At 40.7% G+C, this 6324-nt stretch overlaps 1 long non-coding RNA gene across 1 annotated transcript; it reads left to right on the top strand.

Annotated features, from left to right (window-relative positions):
- Window positions 1-4455: 4455 nt before the first annotated feature.
- Window positions 4456-5706, top strand: LOC106075667 (uncharacterized). The gene is made up of 2 exons (XR_008778707.1): window positions 4456-4579; window positions 5411-5706. It is a non-coding gene; the product is annotated as an uncharacterized LOC106075667 (long non-coding RNA).
- The last annotated feature ends 618 nt before the right edge of the window (window positions 5707-6324 follow it).

Raw genomic sequence — 6324 nt, 5'->3', positions numbered from 1 at the left:
CCGTGGATCTGATCACACAATGTCTGGACGCAGAGGTATCGACAAACACGGCACCGAAGGAAAATTCACAGATACCCAAACTTCTTATCAAGACGAAAGAAAGTCTTTCGATGGAAGAATATAACAAGGCTGAGGAATTAATTTTGGAATTTATGGACATTATTCCCAATGACGAGAATGACTGCGGGATTACAAACCTTGTGCAGCACCGTATTGATACAGGAAATGCCAGACCCATTCGACAACCACCACGTCGTCTACCGCTGGCCAAACAGCAAGAAGCAATCGATATGCTGGAAAGTATGAAACAACAAGGGGTCATCGAGCCATCCAACAGCCCGTGGTGTTCACCAGTTGTGTTGGTTAAAAAGAAAGATGGGACTTTGCGGTTTTGTGTAGATTACCGGGCATTGAATAATGTCACTCAGAAAGACAGTTATCCTCTTCCCCGTATTGATGACACACTGGACACACTTGCCGGATCAAAAATCTTTTCGACTCTAGACCTCAAAAGCGGATATTGGCAGGTAGCGATGCACCCAAAGGATAAAGAAAAGACGGCCTTTTCAGCTGGAAGTGGCCTATGGCAATTTAAGGTGATGCCATTTGGCCTATGCAATGCACCAGCCACGTTTGAGAGATTGATGGAGCAAGTCTTGAGAGGTCTTAACTGGAATACTTGTCTGGTATATCTTGATGACATTATCGTACTTGGGAGTACATTTGATGAACATTTGAACAATTTGAGAGAAGTGTTTCAAAGGATTCGAAGTGCGGGCATGAAGATCAACCCCAAGAAGTGTGACCTATTCAAGAAGGAAGTGAAATATTTGGGCCATGTCGTATCAAGCGAAGGTATAAGCACGGATCCAGACAAAAGTGAAGCGATTAGGCAATGGCCTGTCCCTGAAAGTGTACAGGAACTGAAAAGTTTTCTGGGCCTTTGTACTTATTACCGACGCTTTGTTCCAGGCTTCTCTAGGATTGCAGGAGTTCTTCACCAACTGACAGAACAGAAAAAGCGGTTTACATGGTCAATAGAATGCCAGGAGGCGTTTGAAAAGTTAAAAGAGGCTCTCCTTTCGTCGCCGATGTTAGCATACCCACTGGCGGGTACACCATTCATTCTAGATACAGACGCAAGCGGTACGGGGATCGGTGCTGTGCTATCGCAGTGCATTGATGGAAACGAAAAGGTCGTAGCTTACTTTAGTAGAAGGTTGTCAAAGTCTGAAATGAATTATTGTGTTACGAGACGTGAATTGTTGGCTGTAGTTGATTCAATTAAACATTTTCATAAATATCTCTATGGACAAAGGTTTAAACTGAGAACTGACCACGCAGCCTTGAAATGGCTACTATCTTTCAAGAATCCAGAGGGACAGGTGGCGAGATGGGTTGAACGGTTGCAGAGTTATGAATTTGAGACTGAACACAGGAAGGGACTGATTCACCAGAATGCTGATGCATTGTCTCGAAGACCATGCAAAATGGAGTGCAGGTACTGCGTGAAGGCAGAAGAAAAAGAAATTGAGTGTTGTCGTCTAGGAGTAGATGTTACCGGATCCTGGTCAGATGAAAAAATTAGAGAGGACCAGTTGGAAGATAATGATCTGGCTCCCATTCTGCTATGGAAGGAGAATGGACAACGGCCCGAGTGGCAGCACATCTCTGAAAAAGGGGCTGCCACGAAAGCGTACTGGGCGCAATGGGACTCAATAACCATCATTAATGGTGTCCTAAGAAGGGTCTGGGAATCCGTTGACGGCACATCGAGGCGTTTTCAGCTTATATTACCAAAAAGCAGAGTGTCTGAGGTGCTGCAAGAAATTCACAATGGTACCAGTGGGTCTCATTTGGGTGTTAATAAGACCCTCGATAAGGTTCGCCGGAAATTCTACTGGTTCAGATACAGAGAGGATATAGAGGAATGGTGCCGGGGATGCAACGTCTGTACAGCCGCAAAGGGCCCTCCACGCAAAACAAGGGGACAAATGCAACAATACATGGTTGGAGTTCCGTTTGAAAGGATTGCAATTGATGTGGCAGGGCCATTTCCTGAAACTAGACGAGGAAATAAGTACATATTGGTAACTATTGATTACTTCACTAAATGGCCGGAGGCGTATGCAATACCGAACCAAGAAGCAACAACGGTAGCAGAAACGCTTGTTGAGAACTGGATCAGTCGATTTGGTGTCCCTATGGAGCTACACTCCGATCAAGGCAGGAACTTTGAATCTAGAGTATTTCAGGAAATGTGCCGGGTGCTTGGCATCAATAAAACTCGCACTACACCACTACACCCGCAGTCAGATGGAATGGTAGAGCGGTTCAATCGTACCTTAGAACAATACTTGTCGAAGGTCACCGATGATCGACAGGACAACTGGGATGCATACATTCCAGTGTTCCTGATGTCCTACAGGAGTTCCATCCATTCTCTACTACATATACCCCTGCAAAGATGTTGTTCGGCCGGGAACTTCGTTTACCAAGTGATCTGCTATTTGGACTTCCGAGAGACACACCAGTCCTTGCTACTGAGTATGTCAACGATCTTAGACGGCGTCTGGAGGAAACCCATTCTCTGGCTCGTGGGACAATGAAGAATAACTGCGATCTAATGAAGACTAGATACGATAGACGTGCAAATACCTCGGGGTTTCAGGAAAACGATCTGGTATGGCTATATAACCCCCAGAGAAGAAAAGGTAGATCCCCAAAACTCCAAAGAGACTGGGAAGGTCCCTTTCGTGTCGTTAAAAGGATCAACGATGTGGTCTACCGAATTCAGAAGACTCCACGGTCTAGCTTCAAGGTTGTTCACGTGGATCGGCTTCATCGTTATCATGGCGGGGCAAACTTTGTTCGAGACGAACAGTTTTAAGGAGGGGGCAGTGTTATGACTCTATATTGCACGTTGTCATTAGGTGTGAGACTGCGCACCATGAGACACAGGACAGAGACATGAAATAAGAGAAGAAGTCAAGATGGCCGATGATTAGAGATGAAAACAACGCTTGTGCTGTGATTCTAGATCTAGTTCCCTATTTAGTTATTAAACATTCTATTTTGTTATTTTATAGTCCTTTCGTTGAGGTTATTTGGCTAAGTTTTAGCAATATTATAAAGTGTTTTCTTTAACCTATGTGATTCCAGAACTAGAATATAGTAAATCCTGAGACATTAATACTTGGCTACGATAGACTTTCTCTGTCTGTCTCTCTCTCTCTCTCCTACACGGATCCTGGAGACCAACGTCACAGTCTGCGCAGTAGCCTACTAGTCAGTGGCGTAGCATCCATGGCGCGAAGGGGTTCATTACGCTTGGGCCCATGACTCATGGCCAGTTGGAGCACACAACTTAGGTAGAACATTTGTTTGTTCATTTGAAACACTTTTAAGTCGTTTAATTCTGTTAAGAAGTTGCAAAAACATTGACTTTTAAGACACTATTACTTATATGCAGTCCTAACTGAATCAAACGTTATGACATAATTACTTATTAAAAAAAAGGTACGATCTTTATATTGGAATGTTTTTACATTTAGATTACTCATTCTTTGTAACACACTAAGTTTGTCTTATTGGTTGGAGGGGTGCCCACAAAGATGTTCTTGAACCCATGCCCACGGGTACTTTGCTACGCCACTGATTTTGGATAACTGTAGAATGCCTAATCCTAATTATTTAATATACATAACATATTATTATCGTTTCAAGCTAAATATTACATTCAATGGCGCTTCCTACTTGGAGGCATATATAGGTATACAGGGTGCGTCAAAAAAATGTATACACACTTTAAACTGTCATAGACAATTTATTTCCCGTTCTACAATGCTAAATTTCAGCACATGCAAAGATTAATGTCTAATTGGAAAAATAAATGTGAAGGTGGTTCTGTACCACACACACTACCGGAGTGGCAAGGAAGTAACTGTAACATGGCGGACGTGCGTTTGAGTTTTGAAGAACGGAAGCAGATAATTAAGTGGTATTGAAAGTTTGAGAATGTTGCTGCGGTTTGAAGACAGTGGAGACTTGAGTACGGTACAGAACCACCTTCAAGGTGAACAATTACACGTCTACAAGACAAATTTGAAATTCACGGAACAGTGTGTGATGTGCATAAAGGTCGATCAGGGCGACCTCGTACTGCTACAAGTGTTGAGTCCACAACTGTGGTCTTAGAACTGACTCAGCGTTCACCTCAAAAATCGTCAAGGCACGTGAGAGTGATGTAAGTGCTTGTAGTGTGCTACGCATTCTGAGGAAAGGCAAGTGTCACGTACACTGTATCAGCCAAGGTCTGCCGGCAAGGACAACTACCTCGGGAAAAACCAGCCTTGTATTAGTTTCATTTTCGAAATGAATTTCATTGGTTTCAAAATATTAATTATTATGTAGTTGCTGCATTTATTGGTCAGTTTTGCAAGAGAAGGTTGTTGATCACGTGATGACGCTCTAAAGCCCGGATGAAGCGTGTAGCTCCAAGTCAGTCTTGTACGGAACGTGTTAGTGTAAAGATGTACTAGAGTCGGTTGTAAATATTTGTAGGGATAAGATCTAACTTGTATGTAGTTAAGAATATATATTTTATTCATATCAAGACTCAGATATATTATTGAATAGATCAGTTATTCAAGTACATTTTAACCATTGTAACTATTTGTGTATAGTGTTTTCAAGTTATTAATTAAAGCAATTGTTTTTGAACGAAGAGAAGTTTCTTCATTGAATTTAGATCGTACTTAGATCATATTTGTCAAGTTGTAACTCCTAGACCTAGATGATCCTCTTATCAATTGGCAACATTCTATATGATCGTATCATCAACATAGATCTGTCTACTTCTATACGATCATCTTATTGAAAGATCATTTCAAGATCCTCGGCAATCACGGTCATTGATGGTGCAATATAGTTCAAGTCTAATCGTATTACATTTAGTATCATTATTCAGAAGATTGTCATGGATACATCATTTTTTCTATGCCAATTTTTCACATGCAATATATTTTTCCATGTACACATTTTCACATTAGTACTAACCAAATGAGTTATAATGTCATAATTATTTTTTATATTTTAAAATGATGACATTTTACATGAATTATTTTACGCATTTCTATTACCATACAAATGCTTAAGATAGCGGGGGGTAATATGTCACGTACACTGTATCAGCCAAGGTCTGCCGGCAAGGTCAATTACCTCGGGAAAAATTTATAGGAAGTTTTATGAGTATTATTGTTATATAATAATAAATATTATTATGAAATTAATTAAGGAAAATAATTATCTAATTAAGTTTTCAAAAAGTTTTTTGTTAAACTGAAACAGCTATTCTCATCTTTCTTTTGAGAAATTTAATTCATGATTATTTCCCTTTCTCTATTTTCAGATATTCCGCGGACGTCGCCACTGAAATCAAATTGTGTGATCCAGTCACGTGACCAGTTTTGTTTTTCTTTATCACGTCTTTTTGTTTTGTTTTTAGTTTGGCGAATCATCACGTCATGGGGGAAGTGGACTAAACAGTCATCAGACATTGAAGTTTTGTTCAGGCTGATGGAAAGTGGACCAGTGCTTTGGCCTGGATGTTATCAGACCACTAACCTGTGGATCAAACTAGTTTGAACAATTGACATTTAGGGTAGGAGCAAGGGCATCGTACTAAAATAAAAGGTTCTCAAACTATTTATAGATTTGATACTAAATTCATGCTGTTGTGGAAATAATGCATACAATTTAAAGTTCAGATTGTTGGTGAAGTTTTGTGGAAACTCCTATAAATGCAGTGCTTCTTAAACTTTTAACAGTGGAGCTCCTATTCAATAAACTAATTCGTTCGCACCCCCACCCTCTTTTTGGTGAAGAAGCTATGAAGGCTGATGTTCAGAAGGGTTTGAATGATGTAATAATAATAACACACTTTTCCCCTTTTTTTTTTACATAAACATTGACTATATGTTTAGAATTTAAAGTTATGTGATGAATTGTTCACTAAAGCATGTTTGTTTACTTTCAGAAATAATGTTACGTGGCTAAGTGTTTCGTATATTAGACAATGTTCTGTGTGGAAATAGTATGGGGGATACAACACATTCACACCCATCTAGCTAATTGGTCTGAGGGAGCGCTGTAATAGTTCGTCCATCGTGGTCCGATGGTGACTACTTTTGTCATTCAGGGGGCTGAGGGCTTTGTGCCTCCTCATGTGGCTGGTGAGACCTATGTGAGCCAGGAATGTTCGGCTGCACACTGGGCAGGTTATTCCAGCTGGAGCTAGTGTCATTGGCCTTGCTTTTCTTCTGT

Source organism: Biomphalaria glabrata, chromosome 1 (assembly GCF_947242115.1).
Source record: "Biomphalaria glabrata chromosome 1, xgBioGlab47.1, whole genome shotgun sequence".
NCBI classification, from domain to species: Eukaryota; Metazoa; Mollusca; class Gastropoda; family Planorbidae; genus Biomphalaria; species Biomphalaria glabrata.
Note: the sequence above shows the minus strand (reverse complement) of the source record. Positions and strands in the feature narration are given on the sequence as shown.